Here is a 23327-nt window from a genome sequence, read left to right as displayed (position 1 = left end):
AATTGGATGGGTTGCCTCTCTCAGAATCCCATTGAGGGAATGAAAAAAAATCCCCCTTCCAGGTGGGCGAGATGCCAAGATGTCCACACATTTATTTATTTATTTATTTATTTATTTATTTATTTATTTATTTATTTATTTATTTATATCCCACCTATCTGGTCGTTTAAGACCACTCTAGGCGGCTAACAGCATTAAAAAGTACAAAAAATTTTAAATAGAAGAAACCTTAGGAGAGGGAGGAAACAATAGGAGAGGGAGAGGAGAGGGCATCAGGAATTGTCTGGAGGGAAGGCCTGCCGAAACATCCATGTTTTTAGTTGATTTTTAAAGATACCCAGCGAGGGTGCCACACGAATCTCAGGAGGTATGTTGTTCCAGAGGCGATGAGCCACCGCCGAGAAGGCCCGATTTCTTGTCTTTACCCTCCAGGCCCCCCTCGGCGTTAGGCTCCTCAGCCTCACCTCCTGGCTCGCACGAGTGACACGGGTAGATCTTGGTGGGAGTAGGCGTTCCGCCAAGTATCGAGGCCCTAAACCGTTTAGGGCTTTGTACGTAAGCATCAGCACTTTGAAGTCGATGCGGAACCGGATGGGCAGCCAATGCAATGCAGCCAGAGTGGGTGAGATATGTTGGTCTTTTTTCACTCCACTAAGTAGTCTGGCTGCTGCATTCTGCACTACCATGTAGTCGACTTGCGAGGACATGGAGGGTGGGATATGGAAGCATTATGTCTGCACGCTCTGAATGCTGTAAGAGTATTTGTGGACTGGAAGCAGAGTGAGGCAAACAAGCGGCAACCCCAAAGGCCTGCATGTTGGTGTAAGGCCATTTTGCTGCTGAATCGCCTGGGGGAGCGGTGAGCAGGTGACCCATGGGCCCTGGCAAAAAGGAAATCCTCCGGGAAATCTACTCAGAGGCTTCAAATAGAATCTATCTGAGCCTCGCTCTCCTCAGTTCCCCTCCTGAGGAGAAAGCTCCGCCCCCTGCTCTTGGCGGGCGGTTGATCCCCGGCGGGCATGCCCATGGGGAGGGGGTTGTTCCTTCCCGCCATTTTCTCCTTTCCTCCCCTCCCCCTTCTCAAGGCTGGCGGTTGGAGAAGCAAGGCGGGCTCTGAAGGGGAGGGGCGACGTGGCCCCCGCGGGCCCTGAAGAGAAAAGAGGAGCCCCCCCTTGGGCTCCTTTCCTTGGCGATGAACCCGCCCCCGTTCCCCCCCCAGTCGTGTGCCCCTCAAAAAATAGGAGGGTCGAAGGCGAGCGCCAACCTGAATGATTTCCCCCATGGGCGCCCCCCCGCACAGCATCCACAACCCCAGCGCCATTTTCCCGCCCTCCTACCTCCCCATATGGAGCAGCCTGGGGTGGTCGGTTGTATGTAGAGTGGGGGGACTCTGGGGGGGGAGTTTCCCGTCTTGTGGGGGTTTATCGCTCCAGTTAGCGACTGAGGGGGGGGAAAGGGCCGTAAGGAGGAAGGGGGAGGGAGTGGTTAATTCCTCCTCCCCCCCTCAGCGTCCTGTTTTGGCCTCTTCAACGGCGACGACTCCGTGAGGGGAGGACTTTCCTGCCGTGGCGACTGGGGGGGGGGCTAGGAATGGCCGTGAGGAGGACAAGAAAGTCCCCCCCCCATTGGACAGACGGGAGGGGGTCGCCGGCCCCTCATGACCTCCCCTCCTCCCCCTTCTTATCTGTTCATGGAGGTAGGAAGGGCCGTGAGGAGGACAAGAGACAGACGGGGGGGGTGCGAAATTGCCGGCCCCTCATAACCTCCCCTCCCCCCTTCTTGTCTCCCTCCATTAATGAGAAGATCCTTCCTTTGAGGGGGAGGGGAAGGAACCTAGAGCTGCGAAGGCTGGAAGAGGCGCTGCTCTCACAGGAAGCGGAAGCCCTGGGGGTGCCCCCCTCCTCTCTCCCTCTCCTTCCCTCCCACCTCTATGGTGCTCCGAATATCTTCCCGCATCAGATCTTGGCAAGAGGTGGGCAACGGAGGGGGGGAAGTGTCGAGGGGAGACTTTGCCTATGGGGGGGCGTTTCATGAGCGCCTGTCAAGCGCCTGACTGGCCTTTTCTTCAGGGGAGGGGGGATTGCTTTTTTGGGGGGGAGGAGAGGAGGCCCGACCCCTCCCCTAAGGGACAGGGGGATCCCCCGAGGGCACCTCCGAGCCAAGCATCCTTCGGGGTGGGGTGGGTCGGGGTCAGTTCTGGGGTTTCCTGCACGGAGACCCCCCCCAACAGAGTTTCACCCCCTCCCCGGTGGGTTTCAAAGGGGAAGGAGAGAAAGGGGCCTGGTTATCTCTCCCCCCCTTCACTCCAGCCAAAACCTCAAGGGAGAAAAAACCCCTAACCCTCAAAACCCCCCTCTCCGTTCTGTCAGAACTTGGAAAAGTTATTTTTAAGGCTAAAAGTCTTCTGTTGGGGGGGAAGTGGCCCTGATGGGGTTGCAAGGAGGGGGGCTGCAAAGGGGGGGAAGCCAAGGGGGATACCAGAAATGGGGTTCACAGGGGAGACTGGGGGAGTCTGTGGGGTGGGAGGATGGGGGGTGATCTAGGCTCCTTTTCTGGCACCCTGAATCCCTTCTGAAAGGCGTTTTCTTCTGCTGCTTCCCCTCACCGCACACATACAGACACACACACACATCCATTGCCTTAAGGTCTTGATGAAGAGGCTCAGGATACACCCCAGGGTTTGTGGGGCTATTTCCTCCCTGCTTGGCTTTCAGGGCTTCCTTGTGTTCCTGCTTTCGAACATGGAAGAGCTTTTCTCCGAAAGGAAGGCTGGGCAGAAACAGGCTGGAGAAGATGATGGTGGAGCTGGAGGAAAAAGGAGAGAGAGAGATGGAATTGTTAAGATTTGAGAAACAAAGTACAGTGGTGCCTCGCATAGCGATTGCTCCGTTTTACGACGAAATTGCTTTGCGATGGACTTTTTGCCATTGCAAGAGCAATCGCTTTGCGATGGCCCCTATGGGCCATCGCTCCCCCGCAATCATCACAAAGGCCCCGCCGATCAGCTGTGTGAAAATGGGGCCTTTGGGATGATCACGGGGGAGCGCTCCCCCGTGATCATCCCAAGGGTCCCATTTTCGCATAGCTGATCAGCGGTTCCAAAACGGCCACCCGCTGTTTTGCCTTGCTTTAGAGGCACCAAAAATGGCCGCCCCATGGAGGATTTTCGCATAAGGTGAGTTTTTAAGCCCATAGGAACACATTAAACATGTTTTAATGCGTTTCTATGGGCTTTTAAAAATTGCTTAGCGATGAAATCGCATTGCAACGATTTTTGCTGCACGGATTAACATCGCTAAGTGAGGCACCACTGTACCAAAGAGCCCCAAGAGATGTGGTGTGGGGAGGGAGAAACTCCAAATCCAAAGGACAGGCTCATTTCCACTGGGATGGACGTGGTGTGATTGATACCAAAAACAAGCAAACAAAAAACCAAACCCCTCATGTTATACCCTTATATTTCTGTAGCAAATCCTGAAATGTTTGTTGAGATAGTCCGGCCCTACGTTCCCATAGCTGAAGAGGGATTTGAACATTTGACATTCACCCACTCCATTGCACAGGTTCTACTGAAAGGGTTTCCTGGGGGACAAAATAAACACTTCCTACCCACAACTTAACTTGAATGGGAAAGGTTTGGGTTCAAGAGTCGGTGAGACCCCCCCCTTCCCATTCATCATCCTCTTTCTTTCCTATTTTCTCCACACCCCCGGCTGTTCCTTCCTTAGCAATCTTTCCGTTCTCCTTTTCCTGCCCTTGCAAGAACAGAGAGAGACACACACGGAGGTTTCGCCTGCACAAGAGAGGAAAAGGACAAACTCCACATGCTGGAAGGAAGAGCTCTTGTTTTGCTTTATCCAAAGAAACCTCCTTTTTCTTTTCTCCCAGGCAGGACCTGAGACTGAGCTGAGGCTCCCCTGGATTTGCTCAGGACCCAGAGAGAAGCGAACTCCCGATCGATCCCTCCAACCGTTGCAAGGCAGGTGAGATGTTTTTCTTCCTTGGGATCAGAAGCCCCTCCATACACCCGACAGGAGACAAACTGCCGTCAAGGTTAGACAAGTTTATGTGAGAACCCTTTTGCCCCATTGCTGGCAACATCCAGAGTCTTTATGGGGGGGGGGGGATAGCCACCCCCAGATCTTCCATGAGGGACCGAGAGGATCAAAAGACCTGTACCTCTCCACCCTCTTGAAAGACTTGAGTCGGTGAGAAACCCCCATATTCCGAGGCTCACCTGCTTGAGTAACTGTTTTCCCTTTGGCTTCCATTCCTGCTGGGTCCAACCCCACTCTCACTGAGGGCAGGTGCTGAGATGCCAGCCCTGGTTCAGCCTGTCATAGGGCCCTCCCGAATGTTTCCTTTCCTCTTATGAGGTCCAGGAGGGCGACCCCTGTGTTTGGGGTTCTTTTGGAGAGAGAACAGTGGAAGAGAGCCTTCCTCTTCTCACCTCTCTCCTAACACAGACTTTTTTCAATACATCGACTCCTGCAGGATTCGACTTGGGGAGGTGGCAGGGATTTGAGGTGATGGTGGGGAACGAGCAGGGAATTTGTCCCAAAGACAAGACAGGGCAAACGAGGGAGGGCTGGACCTCTGGGGCCCTGATCCCAGGCAGGTGGGTGAAGAGGGTCAACATCCCTTAGGGAGCGGGCCAGCCAGTGTCCAGCCTTGGGGAGGAGTTGAGATCATGACAGGACATACGAGGAACTAGGCAGGCGAGATGTGTCAGGAAAGGCTCTTTAAAACAAGCCTTTTCGTGTTGGGGTGGGAGTTCTTTCAACCTCCGCCAGGATCTTCCAGGCTTTGGCACCTGTGAGAGTTAGTGCATTTCGGGTGGTAACTCTTTCTGCAACTGGCTAGCACGTTTGGGGGGAGAAATGATAAAACACAGCAATTCAGGTGAAGAGATACTGTTCCATGTTGCCAGAGTTGTTCATTTTGCATTCTAAGAGGACGATTATTGTAGCTAAAGGGAAGCTGCTGTCATTTGTTTCTAAACCCAAGTCGCTGCCTGTTTCTGTCAGCCTTTAAGCCGGATGAAGGAAAGGGAGGTCAACCTCGGGAAAGCTGATTTCTCGAATGCCCATTTGCTCTGTGGCTCTTTTGCAACAACCGCCATCTCACATGGGAAGTGCTGATTCTCGTTTTTTAAACCAACACTTCCATACACTCTGCCCGTTTGCCTTTTAAAACCATAAGACTGTTTTTAACATTCTTGGCAGCCTGAGGCCCTCTGACCAGGAGAAAAAGTGGCTACCAATGAGACTTCCTGAATTCTGAAGAAAGAAACCAGTATGTTTGCTTAGCCTGGTTGATTAGGGACGACAAAGAGATCAAGGGCCCAAGGCTGCACAGAATGTTTAAAAACAGGAAGATTGCTGACCTGGAGAAGTTGAGTTCCTTGCCTTCAAAACATGATGAAGTGGCTGATGGGCAGCCAGAGCCGTATGAACAATTAATTAACACTGGGGGTTTAAACTCCGAAAGTGGGGGTGGGGGTGGGGGGAGGGAGTGCTGTCTGCTCAGGCAGAGGTTTCTGCTCCCCCAGCCAGGCCATTTTTCCCGATGTTTTTGTTGGGCCCAGAAGAGTGACCCCCTCTCTGCCCTCTCAAAGGGACCCGGCTCACTCTGGTTTGCCTTCCTCCCCAGTGAATCCTCTCAGGTTGTCTTATCCTTCCAGTATTTATTTATTTATTTATTTATTTATTTTATTTTATTTTATTTTATTTTAATTTATTTTATTTTATTTATTTTATTTATATTTATATTTATATTTATGTTTATGTTTTTATTTATTTATTTATTTTATTTATATCCCACCTATCTAGTCAACTCAGGACCACTCTAGGCGGCTTACAAACACATAAGACAACAATAAATGTAAAAAAGAGTTATTACATTAAAAAGCCAGTTACAGTGGTGCCTCGCTTAATGAGCGCATCGCATAACGACGAAATCGCATAGCGATCCGTTTTTCGGATCGCTAATGCGATCACTTAACGTTTTTTAAATAGGGCTAAATTCGCTTTGCGAAGACCGGTAAGCGTTTCGCTTATCAATCTTCGCAAAACGAAGCCCGACGATCAGCTGTTTGCCGGAAGCCCGGAAATGGCCCAAAATGGCCGCGCGCAGCGTTTTCGTGCCCTCGTTAAGCGAGGCGAGGGCGCGAAAATGGCTGCTGGCCATTAAGAAGCTTCGCTGAACGGTGAATATTTGGCCCATTTGGAACGCATTAAACCATGTTTAATGCGTTCCAATGGAAATCCCTGCCCCGTTCAACGATGCTTCAGCATAGCGAAGGTTAATCCGGAACGGATTAACCTCGCTATGCAAGGCACCACTGTATTACATTAAATACAGTAAACACTAAGGGTTGTGTAAATCAATGGAACGCTCGCAAGATGAATGCCTTGGGCAACGAAAAACTTTGCTTTGCTTTTTTTTTTACAAGACGAAAGCGTCTTGCAAGTTTTTAGTTGCCCCGCAAAATGAAGATATTTTCGTCTTGTGAGGCGCGTTTTCCCATAGGAATGGATTGAATTTTAATTAATGTCTTCCTATGGGCCAAAAAACCTGAAAAAGTCACCAGGTAGGGAGCTGGGGAAATACCATCGTAGGACTGGCAGGGGTCCTCTCCCCGCAATCAGCACCTTCAGAGGCCTTCAGAGTCTTTCCCTGCACCAATAGAGGACTGCCAAGGGACCTCTGAAAGCAGCAATCGCGGTTGTTGGGAACCCACACCCGTCCTCCGATGGTGCTTGGCAAGCCTCCTAATGGAAAAAGGCAGGGGAAAAGGGCAAGAAATTCAAAAATGGTGCAGGGGAAGCCTCTGAAGGCCTCTGAAAGCGCAGATTGCGGCGGGGGGGAACCCCACCAATCCTCCAATGGTTCTTCCCCAGCTCCCTACTTGATAAGTGACTTTTTCAGAGTTTTTTTTGTTATAAGAATGCATTAATTAAATTTCAATGCATTCCTATAGGAAAACGCACCTCGCAAGATGAACATTTCGCAAAATGACAGGACTCGCAGAATGAATTATTTTTGTCTTGCGAGGCACCACTGTATTAAATTAAAAATTATGAATGAGGATATGAAGAAGCCTGCTAATCAGTTTTCTTTCCTGGGTGTAAGATTTTTTTAAAAAAACTTATTTTTGACAATCAATAATGTTAGAAGTAATAAATACAAGGCTTAACAACATAATCTATCATCTTGTGTAGGCATCCTTCAGTCTTGAGAGACTCTGGTAACGTACACTGAATAGAGGACTTGGAACAGCGTCTCGTGTGGCTGAGAAGGCCAATTTGAGAGTGACAAACATAAATCTCCATTTCACTTGATAAAATGCCTTAAAGGCAGCCAGTGAGAGTATTGCTATCTTCTTTTTTTCTTTATTAGCTTTATACGTAATACAGTGGTGCCTCGCTTAGCGATTGCTTCGCTTAACGATGTATTCGCTTTGCGATGGGTTTCTTTGAGGAATTTTCAGCATCGTTTAACGATGTTCTCTATGGGGGAATTTCACTTAATGATGTCCGTGTTTGCTCATTTTTAAGTGTCTTACAATGTTTGGAACATGTTTTAAATGGCTGGAATAGTTAGTCCACCTTGTGAAACCTATGCACACTTAGTTTGGCTTTCTTCTGAGTCTTCGTTAATTTTTGGTGATTTTTTGTTTTTCCCCTCATTGAAATCCAATGCAGAGATACTTATGACACTGACACTGAGAGAGTAAAACCAACTACTTAGTCTATTTACATATATACATAGAGAATGGGCCCGGCGCTCACCATGGAATCCCAGGTGGCATCAGTGGTCCGAACCGCCTTTTACCATCTTAGGCGGATAGCCCAGCTGCGGCCCTATCTTGAGGTGGGGGCGCTCACTACCTTGGTGCATGCGCTCGTAATCTCAAAATTAGACCACTGTAATGCGCTCTACGTGGGGCTACCTTTGAGGTTGCTGCGGAAACTACAGGTGGTGCAGAATGCGGCGGCCAGACTTCTTAGCGGTGTGAAAAAATACCAACACATTTCACCCACTCTGGCCACATTGCATTGGCTGCCCATCCACTTCCGCATCGACTTCAAAGTGTTGATGCTTACATATAAAGCCCTAAACGGTTTAGGGCCTCTATACTTGGCGTAACGCCTACCCCCACCAAGATCTACCCGTGTCACCCGCGCGAGCCAGGAGGTGAGGCTGAGGAGCCTAACGCCGAGGGAGGCCCGGAAAGAAAAGACAAGAAACCGGGCCTTCTCGGTAGTGGCTCCTCGCCCCTGGAATAACCTTCCTCCTAACATTCGTGCGGGTCCCTCGCTGGGCATTTTCAAAAAACAACTAAAAACATTGATGTTTCGGCAGGCCTTCCCCTTTGTCAGCTCCTGACCCCTTTTCCTTCTTCTCCCAGTGTTTGTCCCATCTTCTGAGAGTCCTCTTTATGTAAATTGCTTTTAATCATATTGTTGTTTATGCTGGTGTAAGCCGCCTAGAGTAGTCTTAATTGATTAGATAGGCGGGATATAAATAAATAAATAAATAAATAAATAAATAAATAAATAAATAAATAAATAAATAAATAAATAAATTCCTCTGGCAGCATAACATGGCATGAAGCAACACATGGCATAGGAAAAAGTGATCTGATTTACAGCAGATGAAGACATTCATTTTACACATCACTTATGTACAGTTCTGTGACCAATCAGAAAATAGATTACTTCATTTTCATCACGTACCACAGCTGTACAACATTAAGTAGTAATCCTTGATACCCACACCTGAATACAATCATTACAGTGACTCAGGTAATATCAGCCATTTTAATATTTAAAACATTTTCATATCAAAATCTCAACACTCCCGTACACACCCACATGGACCCTGCTCCCCCCCCCAACTGGTCCATGGCTCTGAAAAGGTTGGGGACCACTGACATAGATGAGTGGAAGAGAATGTGGAAAAGTAATTATAACTTGATTAAACCAGTTAATCTTAGAGAAAATATCCTTAGAATGTTTTACAGATGGCATCTCACGCTGGTAAGATTGCCAGAAATGTCAGAAAAGATCAGTAATGCTTGTTGGAAATGCAGGAAAATCCGAGTCACATACTATCATGTATGGTGGTCATGTGAAAAGGCAAAAAAATGCATACAGGTTTGGGAAATGTCACAAGAAATTGTTCAGCAAAAACTAAACTTTAAATCTTTAAAGCAGCCAGGTCAGTAACAACAGAATGAGCCACTGCAATAATAAATGGGTCTTTCCTTGAGGGCAGGTTTCCCTCTTCCCTCAAGGAGACACTCATTAGGCCCATAAGGAAGAAACCTAATTCGGAGGTGGACGAAATTGGCAATTATAGGCCCGTCGCCAATATTTCTTTCACGAGCAAAATGGTCGAGAGGGTGGTGGCTGACCAGCTTCAGGCACATCTGGATGAAACAGATGCCCTGGATCCTTTTCAGTCGGGCTTCAGGCCATGCCACGGTACAGAGACGGCATTGGTCGCCCTGTACGATGACTTGTTGAGGAAGGCAGACAGCAGTAAAATATCTTTGTTGGTCCTCCTCAACATCTCGGCGGCCTTCGATACCGTCGGCCACGGTATCCTCCTGGGGAGGCTCTCTGAGTTGGGTATCGGTGGCTTGGCTCTGGCCTGGCTCTGTTCCTTCTTGGAGGACCGCCCCCAGAGAGTGCAGCTTGAGGAGAGTATTTTGGCCCCATGGAGTCTCAATTGTAGGGTTCCACAGGGGTCGATCATTTCCCCAATGTTGTTTAACATCTATATGAGGCCACTGGGTGGGGTCATCAGGGGGTGTGGAGCATCGTGTCATCAATATGCTGATGACACCCAGCTCTACATTTCCTTTTCACCAACTGCAGGTGATGCCGTGCTGTCCCTCCAGCGCTGCCTGGGGGCCATACAGAAATGGATGCAGGAGAACCGGCTGAAGCTGAACCCGGACAAGACGGAAGTTCTGAGGGTGGGTGACCCTGTGGATGGTGGCTTGGGAAACTCCCTCATGTTTGGGGGGGTGGCCCTGGCCGCGAAGAGTGGGGTCCGCAGCCTGGGGGTATACCTGAACGCAATGCTCATCATGGAAACGCAAGTGGCGTCGGTAGTCCGCACCGCCTTTTTCCAGCTTTGGCGGATTGCCCAGCTGCGACCTTACCTAGACACGGGGGCGCTCACTACTTTAGTACATGCGCTCGTAATTTCTAGATTAGACTACTGTAATGCGTTCTACGTGGGGCTTCCTTTGAAGCTGATGCGGAAACTTCAAGTGGTGCAGAATGCGGCGGCCAGACTCCTTACTGGAATGTGAAAATATCAACATATCTCTCCTACTCTGGCCATGCTGCACTGGCTGCCCATCTGTTTCCGCATTGACTTCAAAGTGTTAATGCTTACATATAAAGCCCTAAACGGTTTAGGACCTCGATACTTGGCGGAACGCTTACTCCCAAGTAGCTCTACCCGTGTCACCCGCGCGAGCCAGGAGGTGAGGCTGAGGAGCCTGACGCCGAGGGAGGCCCGGAGGGTAAAGACAAGAAATCGGGCCTTCTCGGCGGTGGCTCCTCGCCTCTGAAACAACACACCTCCTGAGATTCGTGTGGCACCCTCGCTGGGTACTTTTAAAAACCAACTAAAAACATGGATGTATAGGCAGGCCTTCCCTTCCAGTTAATTCCTGTCCTCTTTCCTTTTTTTCTCTTTATTTGATTTATTTTGTATTTTTCCCATTGCAAAATCATTTAATTAATTAATTGTTATAAATTTTTCTTGAACTTGTCATGTTTTATGCTGTAAGCCGCCTAGAGTGGTCGAAATGACTAGATAGGTGGGGTATAAATACAATTAATTAATTAATTAATTAATTAATAACAATAACAACAACAACAACAACAACAATAATAATAAATAAATAAATAATAATAATGATAATAATAATAATGATAATAATAATAATAATAATAGTAGTAGTAGTAGTAGTAGTAGAAGTAATAGTAATAGTAATAAATAAATAAATAAATAAATAAATAAATAAATAAATAAACAAACAAACAAACAAACAAACAAACTGAATTTTTTTACCGGCTATAATGCCAGAGATCATTGATAAAAAATTAAAATATAGTGTACTATATATATCTACAGTAGCTAGGTTGTTCTGAGCCAAAATGGAAGAATGGAGAAATACCAACGATGGAGGAGCTATTAAAGAAACTATGGGACATTGCACAACTAGAAATGTTTTCAGAGGCATTATGCGACCAACCAAGATTGTGGAAACGGATATATATTTGGGCCCAGAAAGAGACAGGAAATTAGGAGAAGAAAAGATTGTGGTGAACCAGTACTTACAGTAACCCGTTGATGATATTAGATTACCTAGATGACAGTGAAATCTCAGATATATTATATGGAGGTTTTGTTTTTCTTGTTTCTATTGTTTCTGTTTTGTTTTACTTTGCTGTTTTGTATATGTAAGAATAATAATCATGGCTTGAAAAATGCACTAGTCCACTCGTGTGTGATGAGCCGCCCAGAGTAGACTATGTCTAGATGGGCGGCATATAAATGCAATAAATAAATAAATAAATAAATAAATAAATAAATAAATAAATAAATAAATAAATAAATAAATAAATAAATAAATAAATAAATAAATAAAATGTTGCTTGAGAAGTCACAGCTCCCTCCCTGCCTCCTTCCCCTCCAACTCTCTCTCTCTAATCCTGCAGTCCTCCCCTCCCCCTTCCATTGCATAAGGAAAACTGCCCTCTTCTAGCAAGAAGAGAGTTTGAGCGGTACATAGAGATACAGCTCTGCAGGAGAATGTAGAGTAGTCCTATGCTGGAGAATATGGAAATTTCTAGATCCCAATTTCAACCGAACAAGGATACATCCTGGGCGGGGAGGGAACTGTGGCTCCTTAAGAGGCCAGGCTTCATGACCCCATAGGCATGTAGGTAATAAATAAAGCAACCCAAGTTTGAGGGTATAAATCAGTGAGTCCGAATCTAAGTAAATTGCAAGACTGTAGTCCAGTCATGCTGACTGGTGTAAATTTTGACTGACTGCTGAGACATTCTAAAAAATTTCAAGCCCTGATAATAATAAAATAGATAATAGGAGGGAAAAAAAGAAAAGCAAAAGCATTCTAAAGACTTATTTTGCTCCTTTTAAATTATTCAGAAGAGAGAAAAAACAAGAGGCTATTTTATGCTATTTGCAACCAAAGTTTATTGCTTCCTGACCCTACTTTCTGTTTGATCATGCAGATGGAAGGGAATGGGGCCACAAGGATCTTTTCTCTCTCCTTCTGGGGGGGCTTGCTGCAGCTATGGGGTTCCTCCCTTTCTCATGACAGTTGTCAAAAGCCAAACCCTTGCCTTCTTCCCCAGTAAGATTCCCTCCTGTACTGCCCTCCTTTCTTTCTCTCTCTTTTTAATCAGGTAAGAATCAGAATTTTGCACATCCACGTCTTCTGCCACTGAAAACAACATGTGAAGCAGGAAAAAGGAAATAGAAAAACCAGCGGACAGAAAAAACTAGATCAGCTTCTCAGGGTGTTGATGTTTCTGGACTGCTTTAAAAAGGGGGGGGAAAGCAAATGTTTTCCATCTGTAGAAACATATACCTCCCATTTGAACAAAAATAGGAGAATCCACTCACGATTGGGTTCCATGTGGAAAACCTTTTAGAGGAGAGAAAGAGTATAAAGACTTACAGCATGGAGAGATGTTCAGCCAATGCAATCTCCTTCATTCACATGAAATAAAAGAGGGAGAAAAGCTATATAACTGCATGGAAGGTGGAGAGAGCTTCAGCCTAACCAGCACCCTCAGTAGACATCAATAAACTGAAGCAGGCAAGAGACCATATAAATGCATGAACTGTGGAAAGCACTTCAATCGGGTCAGTCAACTGAGTACCCATCAAGGAACTCACACTGGGAAGAATCCATAAAGGGGCATGGAAAGGGGAAAGGGATTCAGCGACACTGGTGCCCTAATAAGTCAAAGAAGAACTCACACTGGGGAGAAGCCATATGAATGCATGGAATGTGGAAAGAGCTTAAATCGAATCAGTAGCCTCAGTATACATCAAAGAACACACACTGGAGAGAAGCCCTTTAAATGCATGGAATGTGGAAAGTGCTTCAGCGTCAGTAGTCATCTTAGATCCCATCTAAGAACTCACACTGGAGAGAAGCCATATAAGTGCAAGGAATGTGGAAAGTGCTTCAGCGTCAGTAGTAGTCTTAGGTCACATCAAAGAACTCACACTGGAGAGAAGCCATATAAGTGCAAGGAATGTGGAAAGTGCTTCAGCGTCAGCAGTAGTCTTAGGTCACATCAAAGAACTCACACTGGGGAGCAGCCATATAAGTGCATGGAATGTGGAAAGTGCTTCAGTGTCAGCAGCAGCCTTAGTTTACATCAAAGAACACATACTGGGGAGCAGCCCTATAAATGCATGGAATGTGAGAGAAGCTTCATCAACAGCGGTGCCCTAAACCGTCATAGAAGAACTCACACTGGAAAGAAACCATATAAATGCATTGAATGTGGAAAGTGCTTCAATCGAAGCAGTAGCCTCAGTTCACATCGAAGAACTCACACTGGGGAGAAGCCGTATGAATGCATGGAATGTGGAAAGCGCTTCAGTTTCAGCAGTAACCTTAGTTCACATCAAAGAATTCACACTGGGGAGAAACCATATAAATGCATGGAATGTGGGAAGAACTTCACTCACAGCAGTCATCTGAGTTCACATCTAAGAACTCACACTGGGGAGAAACCATATAAATGCATGGAATGTGGGAGGAGTTTTAGTGGCAGTCGCCCCCTAAAATGCCATGAAAAAATTCACTCCCCAAATTAGCACCTACCGTATTTTTTGCTCCATAAGACGCACCGGACATTAAGACGGACTTAATTTTTAGAGGAGGAACACAGGGAAAATATATTCTGAACCAAATAGTGTAATAAAATATTTAATAAACTATAACAGAATAACATTTGAACCATGTAAAGTGAACAGCAGTCAACAGTGGCATTAATGTAGACCATTATCAACCAGTGATAAGACCTATACCACTCTACCTATATTTTATATTTCCTTTCATCCACCTCCTCCCCATGCTTATAGAAATGTCTCAATGACAAATGAGATTGTTGTGCAACTCTGCCCATCTACAGCTCAAGCCTATTTTAAGTTAGAAATGGTTTGTCTGATTTGGCATTGCATTGAGAGGTCCCTTTTAGTTGTGTAGAGGATAAATAGTGGAATGAAACTGTTTAACAGCTGGTTTTCCTTATTTACTTTAGGTTATGCAAAAGAACAGCAACACAAAGCTTAACCCATTCACCAGCAGTAGCACATGCTCAGCATAAGACCAAATCTTGTGTTTCTGACATAATTAAACATTTATAGCATACAAGGCACAACAGGTTAGGCCACACAAAGCCAAAAAAACTGAATACAAACTATAGTAGCTGAAATCAGGAAGCAGGTACTGTAATCCAGTTAGAAGTCAGGAGGCACAGTTAGTTTCCTTGCTGCAACACCCTTTGGAAATACATTCTCTATTAGATGCCCAGAACTAGTTGAAAAGTTTGCAAGTTGAATCCAAATTTCTCAGAGAAATGCATTGAAAATTAATTAATGCATTTTTATGGGGGGGGGGAAGGTCAGAAACATTAAAAAACTTAAAAGAAAGTCACTTACCAGGTACTGTAGACTGAGCCTTGCTCTTCACAGTGCCTTGGTAGACCCCAGAACAGCCAAAAAAGAGCCCTAAACAGCTAAAAGCCAGCAGGCAGCTGGCAGCCATTTTGTGCTCTTCTCCGTGCTCTTCTCAGCTCCTTCCCCCTCCCCTCTCCCCACCTAACAGCTGATCGGCGCTGGTCTGAAAGGCTTGGCAGAGAGCTTTTAAAGCAAGTACCCCTATGCAGGTTCTACACAAGCAGGTTTCAACTCAAACGGAGCACCTTTTCCCCCAAGCACAATTTAACCCAAAACAAACAGCTTTTAAAGTAAAACTAGCAGATTTTAAAGACAAGAATGCACGTTTCTACACAAGCAGGTTTCAACTCAAACGGAGCACCTTTTCCCCCAAGTACAATTTAACCCAAAACAAACAGCTTTTAAAGTGAAACTAGCAGATTTTAAAGGCAAGGATGCACGTTTCTGCACAAGCAGGTTTCAACTCAAACGGAGCACCTTTTCACCCAAGCACAATTTAATACCGCATAATTTAATACCGCAAAAAATACGGTATACAGAATCCAATCCTACCATACGTGGATGACATGGTTCTCCTGTCTGGCACAGGCATCGGCCTAAAGTGGCTAGTTGGTGGTTGCCATGACTAGTTGCAGCTTGACATGCAACAAGCTGCAAGTAAATCTAAAATTATAATCTTTGGAAAAGCATGGAAACTCTTTTCTTGGTGTTTCAGTGGGAACTCTATCCAGCAGGTTAGTGTGTAGGCATCCTTTAATCTCAAGAGACTGTGTTAACATGCTCTGAATAGAGGACTTGGAACAGCATCTAGTGTGGCTGAGGAGGCCAATTTGAGAGTCACAATCCCTTTGACACTGAAGAAAAATACAGTCTGTCCTGTCCAGCTCCCAGATTTTGCTGGTTTGGGGACAGCCTCTTTGCCTTGGCCTCCTGGACACGGCTCTCTTCAAAATGGGAGAGACCGTGATGCACCGCCTGCCTCCAAGCTGAAAGCTCAGATGTCAAAGTTTCTGATCTGTCGAAGTCCATTCCTAAGGCCTACAGATCCCACTTCCAGATATCCTTGTATCACAACTGTTGTCTCTGTCTGGGACGATTTCCCTGCACTCATTCTCCATACAGGAGACCTTTTAGAATCTGACCATCAGCCATTCTCACGACATGCCCGAGGCAATCTAGAGAACATTGTAGCTGCTTTGTCAGTGTGTTTATCCAGCTCGACATCTAGGGAGAGACTGTCAGAGATCGTTGAGCTGAGGTACACAAAGTCATGAACAACCTCCAATTCTTGTGTGGAGATGGTAATAGAGGGAGGTGAGACCACACCCTGACCCAAGCCTTTCTAAAACAATTTATGAGTTGTTCGAGGTCTTCAGCAGAATGGGCAATAACAGCTGCATCATCGGCAAAGAGGAAATCCCACATGCATTTCAACTGGACTTTGGTCTTCATTCCCAATCTAGACATACTAAAGAGCTTTCCGTCTGATCTAGTCTGGAGATAGTCACATTCTGTTGCAGTTCCAAAGGCATGCTTCAACATGACAGCAAAAAAGATTCCAAACAGGTTCGGTGGGAGGACACAGCCCCTGTTTCACTCCACTTCAGATGTCAAAGGGATCTGATGTTGAGCCATCAAAAACTACAATGCCCTTCTTTTTCTCATGAAAGGACCTGATATCGTTAAGGAGTCGAGATGGACATCCAGTCAAATCAAAGGCCTTTGTAAGATCTATGAAGGCCACAAAGAGTGTCTGTCATTGCTCGCTCTGTTTCTTCTGCTACTGTTCAAGGGAAAATACCATGTCAGTGGTGGATCTATTAGCTCAAAATCCACACTGCGATTCTGGATAGACTTTGTCTGCAAGCAGCTGGAGTCTCTTCAGCCCAACATGGGTAAGCAGCTTGCCTACAACACTGAGAGATACCACAGTAGTTATTGCAAGGTCAGAGAGTTTAAGCATTTTGGTGTCTTTTTTCATTACAGACACACTTGGTGAACTCACCGGGAGACAGCGATTGAGTCAGCAAAACTTTCAGCACAGGCTATCTTACACTTCCATCATAGTTGGGGCAAGCTCCTGTTTGCAAGCTCCCTGGGTCTGCCCAGGATCAGGAATTAAAGGGCCATCCCAGAACTCACGGCTGCTACTTGTAGCCCTAAGAAGTAATCAGGACATTCCCCTTTCTGTTAGGCCAACCACACGGCTCTTCCTGTTAAGGACACACCCCTTCCGGTTCTACTGAGCACACGGCTCCTTAAGTAGAGTTTCTCCTGGGTCTTTTGCTTCGGTGCTCTCCACAGTCATCTTTCCCAGCCATTCTGTCAAGTCTTATCAGGTCTGTTTCTTCACATTTTCCTTTTCTTATGGACGGCACACGTCTGTCTCCTGGGTCCATCATTTTTTCAACCTCACAGTCTGTAAAGAATAACTAACCAAGATATTAGAGGAGGTAACATCCAAAGACCCTGAAAAGTCAAAATCTGGAGAAGTAAATACAGTACAGTGGTGCCCCCCTTAACGATTAGCCCGCTCCATGATGAACCCGCTTGACAATGAGGTTTTTGCGATCGCAAAATGATGTTTCAATGGGGAAAAATTGCTTTACGACGATCGGTTCTCTGCTTCTGGAACCGATTCTTCGCATTATGATGATCTAAAAACAGCTGATCGGCGGCTCTCAAAATGGCCGTCCGTTGTGCAAAATGGCTCCCCGCTGTTTTCAGGACTTAATTTTTGCTGTACAGGCACTGGAAAATGGCAGCCCTATGGAGGATCTTTGCTGGATGATTAGGTATTTAGCCCATTGGAATATATTAACTGTTTTTAAATGTGTTTCAATGGGTTTTTTCCCCGCTTGACAATGATTTCGCTCTACAGCGATTTCGCTGGAATGGATTAACGTCATCAAGCCATCTCTATTTTCTTATACACCACTGTATAAGAAAATAGAGATTCATAGAAACAGTTGTTTTGGAAAAGCATTAGCATAAAACGTATCCAAAAATTACAATGGTTAAATAAAGCTGCTATTCCTTATTTAAATAAGAAATACTAAAAACTAAGCTAAGTAAGCATTGTAACTTCTAAGGTATAACTCTAGCGGTGAGGCTTTTACAATTTCGGAGGTAACAGAATTAGCTTCTGTGTTACAGCTTCCTCTTCTTGAGCCAGGTGGGGCAGGCTCTGAGATCTTCTCAGCTGTTTTTTCATTTGACTCTCTGGTACCTCACTCAGAGGTTGTGGGAGCCTGTTCGCTTGTGCGTGAGTTATGGCTTGCATACGAGACTCTTGGTTCATTTTATAATGTTGAAAAATTTTGTCCTTCTCCAAAAGAAAAGCTGGGGAAGGTCTCTGATGCACCAAGACATACCATTCTGAAACCCAATTCTTGTAATTTAGGATGACAGGAGCTATAGGAGCATACAGTGGGGTCTCGACTTATGAACGACCCTACTTGCGAACAATTCAACTTACGAACCTGCCTTATAGGGGAAATAAGGACCCGACATACGAACTTCCCTCGAGTTACGAACAGGAAAAAAGGTGCCCCCTCCCTCCCCTTAGAGGCTTCTGGAGGGGAAAAAAGGGTCAGAAACTTTAAAATAAATTTAAAAAGTCACTTACCAGGCCTTGGTAGCCCCCAAACAGTAGAAAAAAGAGCAGGAAACAGCTAAAAGCCCACACCAGAAGGGAGCCTGGCAGCCATTTTGTGCTCCCCCCCCCCGCTCCTGCACCCTCCTCTCCCCACCTATCAGCTGATCGACTGGCTCTGAAGAGGCTTGGGGAGGCTTGCTCAGCACCTAAAAAGCTTGCCTGTGTGTCTTTGTGCTGAAAAAATCAGCACAACATGCTTTAAAATATGATTTTAAATTGGCTTCGTTGAAAAAAAAGATTTCTAAAGTGCTTTGCAACCTGTTCCCTGCCTTCCTCCTTGTTTCCTGAACCTAAGCGAAAAAAAGAAAAAAATATCCCCCTCTAGTGGCAGAAGGCAGAATAGCAGTTTCCCATTAGTTTCTATGGACAGAAAAGAGCAGATACAGATTAAATGGTTTTCAGATTCGACCTACAAACCTTTCAACCTAAGAACCACCTTCCAATACGGATTAAGTTCGTAAATCGAGACCCCACTGTATATCAGCTCTTTTCCAGTTGGGTGATAGCTATAGATAGGGAATCTGGCATGAGGTACGATTTGGGAAGGATGGACAAGATGGGCTGCTAGAGAACTCAGGTCTGCACCCATATCCCATAAAGCAGGTATTTCCATAAATCCCTGGGATGTTTTTCTTTTTTAACAATTTTATTTTTAAGATAAGGGATGACTTGCAGAGTAGCAAAACAATACTGCATAGGAGTAGATACTCTGTTACAAAAAAATATTGCTCTGTAAAGTTCCACTAACCGCAGAATTCTTTATGCCAAGAATTGGAAGAAATTGGTGATACTGAAACAAGAGGAACTTACTGAGAAGATACGAGAAGTGGCAGAAATGGATAGAGTGGACCCTCTACTTACGGAATTAATCCGTATTGGAACGGTGGCTGCAGGTCGAAAAGTCTGTAGGTCGAGGCTCCATTGACCTACAATGCATTGAAAACTGATTAATCCGTAACCGGCCGTTTTTGTTCCGTTTTTGTTCCATTTTGTTTTTTTTCTGGTCTGTAGGTGGATTCTTCGGCTGCAAGTCGAACCTAAATTTTGCGGCTAGAGAAGTCTGTAACTCGAAAAGTCTGTAAGTAGAGCCGTCTGGAAGTCGAGGGTCCACTGTATTTGATCAGAAGTGTTGAAAGCTTGTTCAATACAAAAGGCAACTGAATGATGGGATTTATTAAATACAGTCGTGCCTTGCTTGACAATGACCCCGCTTGATGACGAATCGCTTGACGATGAGTTTTTTTGCAATTGCAAAATGATTCCTATGGGGTTTTTCGCTTTACGTCGATTCGGGAACCAGTTTTTCGCTGGACAATGTTTAAAAACAGCTGATCGGCAGTTTGCAAAATGGCTCCCTGCTGTTCTCAGGACCTATTGTTCGCAAGACAGGGATTGAAAATGGCTTCCCCTATGGAAGAACTTCGCTGGACGATGAGGCATTTCCCCCATTGGAACGCATTAACCGGTTTTGCATTCTAATGGGGTTTTTTTCCTCCTTGACGAAAATTTCGCTTAACAGTGATTTTCCTGGAACGGATTATCTTCATCAAGCAAGGCACCACTGTAAATGGCTTGAGTCACCAGATAGTTGTTGTGGGTTTTTCGGGCTCTTTGGCCATGTTCTGAAGGTTGTTCTTCTTAACATTTCGCCAGTCTCTGTAGCCGGCATCTTCAGAGGACAGCACTCTGTGTCCTCACCAGATAGTGTTTGAATAACAGATTTAAACTGAGATGTAAATGTAAGTTGAAACCTTGTTTGGACTGAGTAGTCAGCAATATGCTGACGACACTCAGCTCTACCTCTCGTTTTCCACCAATCCAGGTGAGGCAGTTTCTGTGCTGAACTCGTTGAGGTTTAATAAATTGAAACTCAATCTAGACAAGACGGAACTGTTGTTAGTGAGTGCTTTGCCGGACAGGCTGGAGGGCTATTTTCCTGCCCTGAATGGGGTTGCACTTCTCCTAAGGGATAGTGTCCACAACCTGGGGGTGCTCCTGGATCCCAATCTAACTCTGGAAGCCCAGGCAGACTCGGTGGTCATTATACCATTATACTGCGGAAATTATACCAGCTACGGCCCTATCTGGACGAGCAGAGTCTCATGACAGTTACACACACAGTGGTAACATCTCACATAGATTACTGCAATGCAATGTATGTGGGGCTGCCTTTGAAGATGGTCTGGTGACTGCAACTGGTCTGGAATTGAGCTGTGCAGCTGCTGAGTAGTGGGGCCGCTAGGGAACACATCAAGCTGCTTCTGTTTAAGCTACATTGGCTACCAGTTGCTGCCTGGGCCCAATTCAAAGTGCTTATTTTGACATATAAAGCCCTAAATGGCTTGGACCCTGGATACCTGAAGGACCGCCTCCTTCCATATGAACCATATGAACAGATGTTTGAAGGCTGTTCACTGTTCTGGTACTGTGACCACCTGCCAGTCTTGAGGTAGTCAGATCAGCCAGCCCTCCACTCTAAATCTGGTGCTGTTGAATGCCAGGTCTGTGTCCAATAAATCTCAGATTATTCAAGATCTTATTCTGGAGGAGGATGCAGACCTGGCTTGCTTAACCAAAATTTGGATGGGTGGAGAAGGGGGAGTTCTCCTGACCCTTGCTTGGCCTCCTGGTTATGCTGTCCAACACCAGGGTAGACTGGAGGGGTGGGAGGGAGTAGCCATTGTTTATAGAAATACTCTGGAGGTTATTAGGCGCTCTACAGTGGTGAAGCTGGGTCTGGAGGCCCATCATGTGTCGATTGGGGCCAGGGATGGTATTGGGATCTTGCTGGGTTACCACGCTCCCTGCGACCCAGCCACTTCCTTACCGGAACTGGTGGACTATGTCTCCGTGGCACTGTTGGAGTCCCCGAGGCATTTAATTTTGGGTGACTTCAAAATCCATGCAGAGGCAGAAGTTTCTGGTCCAACTCTCTCCTTTTTTTTAATACAATGGATCGAGCAGAGATGTCCAAATGCTCCGCCTTGCCCAAAGATACTTGAATTCTTTCAGCCTGTGATGCCAGATATGGTGGACAAAGCACTTGATCACTGTCAGGCCACCACCTCCTCCCTTGACCCTTGCCCAGCCTGGCTAATCAAAGCAACCAGGCCTATAACAATGGATTGGGCCACACCAATAATTAATGGGTCTCTTCAGGAGGGCAAGGTCCCCCTTGCCCTCAAGAAGACACTCATTAGGCCCATCAGGAAGAAACCAAATTTGGCGGTGGATGACATTGGCAATTACAGGCCCATCACCAATGTTTCTTTCCTTAGCAAAGTGGTGGAGAGGGTAGTGGCTGATCAGCTTCAGGCTCTTTTGGATGAAACCAATGCACTGGATCTATTCCAGTCGGGCTTCAGGCTGTGCCATGGCACAGAAACGGCATTGGTGGCACTGATGGATGACCTGTTGAGGGAGGCCGACAGGGGCAAAATGTCCTTGGTCCTCAATATCTCAGCAGCCTTCGATACCGTCACCCATGGTATCCTCCTGGGAAGGCTCTCGGAGCTGGGAATTGGTGGTCTGGAAGTTCCCTGGCTCCGATCCTCCTTGGAGGACCGTCCTCACAGAGTTCAGCTTGGTGAGAGTGTTTCGGCCCCGTGGAGTCTCAATTGTGGGGTTCTGCAGGGTTTGATTATCTCCCTAATGCTGTTTAATATCTACATGAGGCTACTGGGTGGGGTCATCAGGGGGTGTGGGTCTTTGTGCCATCAGTATGCTGATGACACCCAGCTCTATGTCTCCTTTTCACCTACTTTTTCACCTGCTTCGGTGGATGCCATTCTGTACCTTCAGTGCTGTCTGGAGGCTGTACTGCAATAGATGCAGGAGAAGGGGTTGAGGTTGAGCCCAGACAAGACGGAGGTCCTGAGTATGGGTGGCCCCTCCATTGGTGGTTAGAGAAACTCCCTCTCCTTTGGGGGGGTGACTCTCACTGCGAAAAGTGAGGTTCACAGCTTGAGATTCATCTGGCACCAATGCTGATGACATTTCGGCACCAGGTCAAAAGCTTCCTGTTCAAGAAGCTTTTAATTGAAATAATATCAACTGTGGGTCCTGATAGCAATTTTTAGAGTATATATTTTAATTGTATTTTAATTGTTTTATCTTTTATTGTATTTTAATTGTTGTAAGCCACCTAGAAACCCTTGGGTAGTGTGTGTGGCATATAAGTTAAATAAATAAATAAAGCAAAAATGCAATGCAATGTGGGGGGTGGGAAACAGGTGGTTCAGCTCTCACCCGCCGTTAGGCAAAGCCCCGCCACCTCAGACCATGCGGTCAAAGGGTCAGCCTACCAGAAAAGATCTCACCAATTAAAATGTCCCACAAGCACAGCTCCCTCCTGCCTCTGCTTCCTCTTCAGGAAAGGTGGGGAAGAGGGAGAGTGAAAGTCCAGGGAGGCTATGGGGGGGAGAGGTAATAATTATTAAGAATAATTAAGAGCCCCTCCCCCTTTGTCTTCTTGGGTAAAGGGGGACCATAAGGGCAGCAGGAGGAGAGACAGAAGAGGGGCCCTTTGAAGAGTGGGGGGAGCCAGGTTTGGACTTGAGAATGTGGGGGGAAGAGAAGACCAGGGGGACCCCCCCTGCACCACCTTGCTTTCCAAGATCTGTGGAAGGAGTTGGCGGGTGCCCTCGAAGGATCTATCCCAGCATCCTCTTCTGATCAAGGAAGGTGGGGGCCTTTCTATCCCCTTCATATCTCTTTAGCACCCCCTGCCCATTGTCTTCTTGGGGGAAGGAGGACCATATAAGGGCACAATAAGTTAAATTAAACAGTATATAATTTGAAATACCTATTTCAAATATAATTTTAAATAGGTTAAAACATGAAAACATGGAAAAGATTAAAATTATCTGGTAAAATGGGGTTCACGGAGTCACTTGTAATTGTCAAAAGC

The sequence above is a fragment of the Pogona vitticeps genome, chromosome 2 (assembly GCF_051106095.1).
Source record: "Pogona vitticeps strain Pit_001003342236 chromosome 2, PviZW2.1, whole genome shotgun sequence".
In the NCBI taxonomy this organism is placed as follows: Eukaryota; Metazoa; Chordata; class Lepidosauria; order Squamata; family Agamidae; genus Pogona; species Pogona vitticeps.
The sequence above is the reverse complement of the archived record's forward strand: the minus strand, read 5'-3'. Positions refer to the sequence as shown.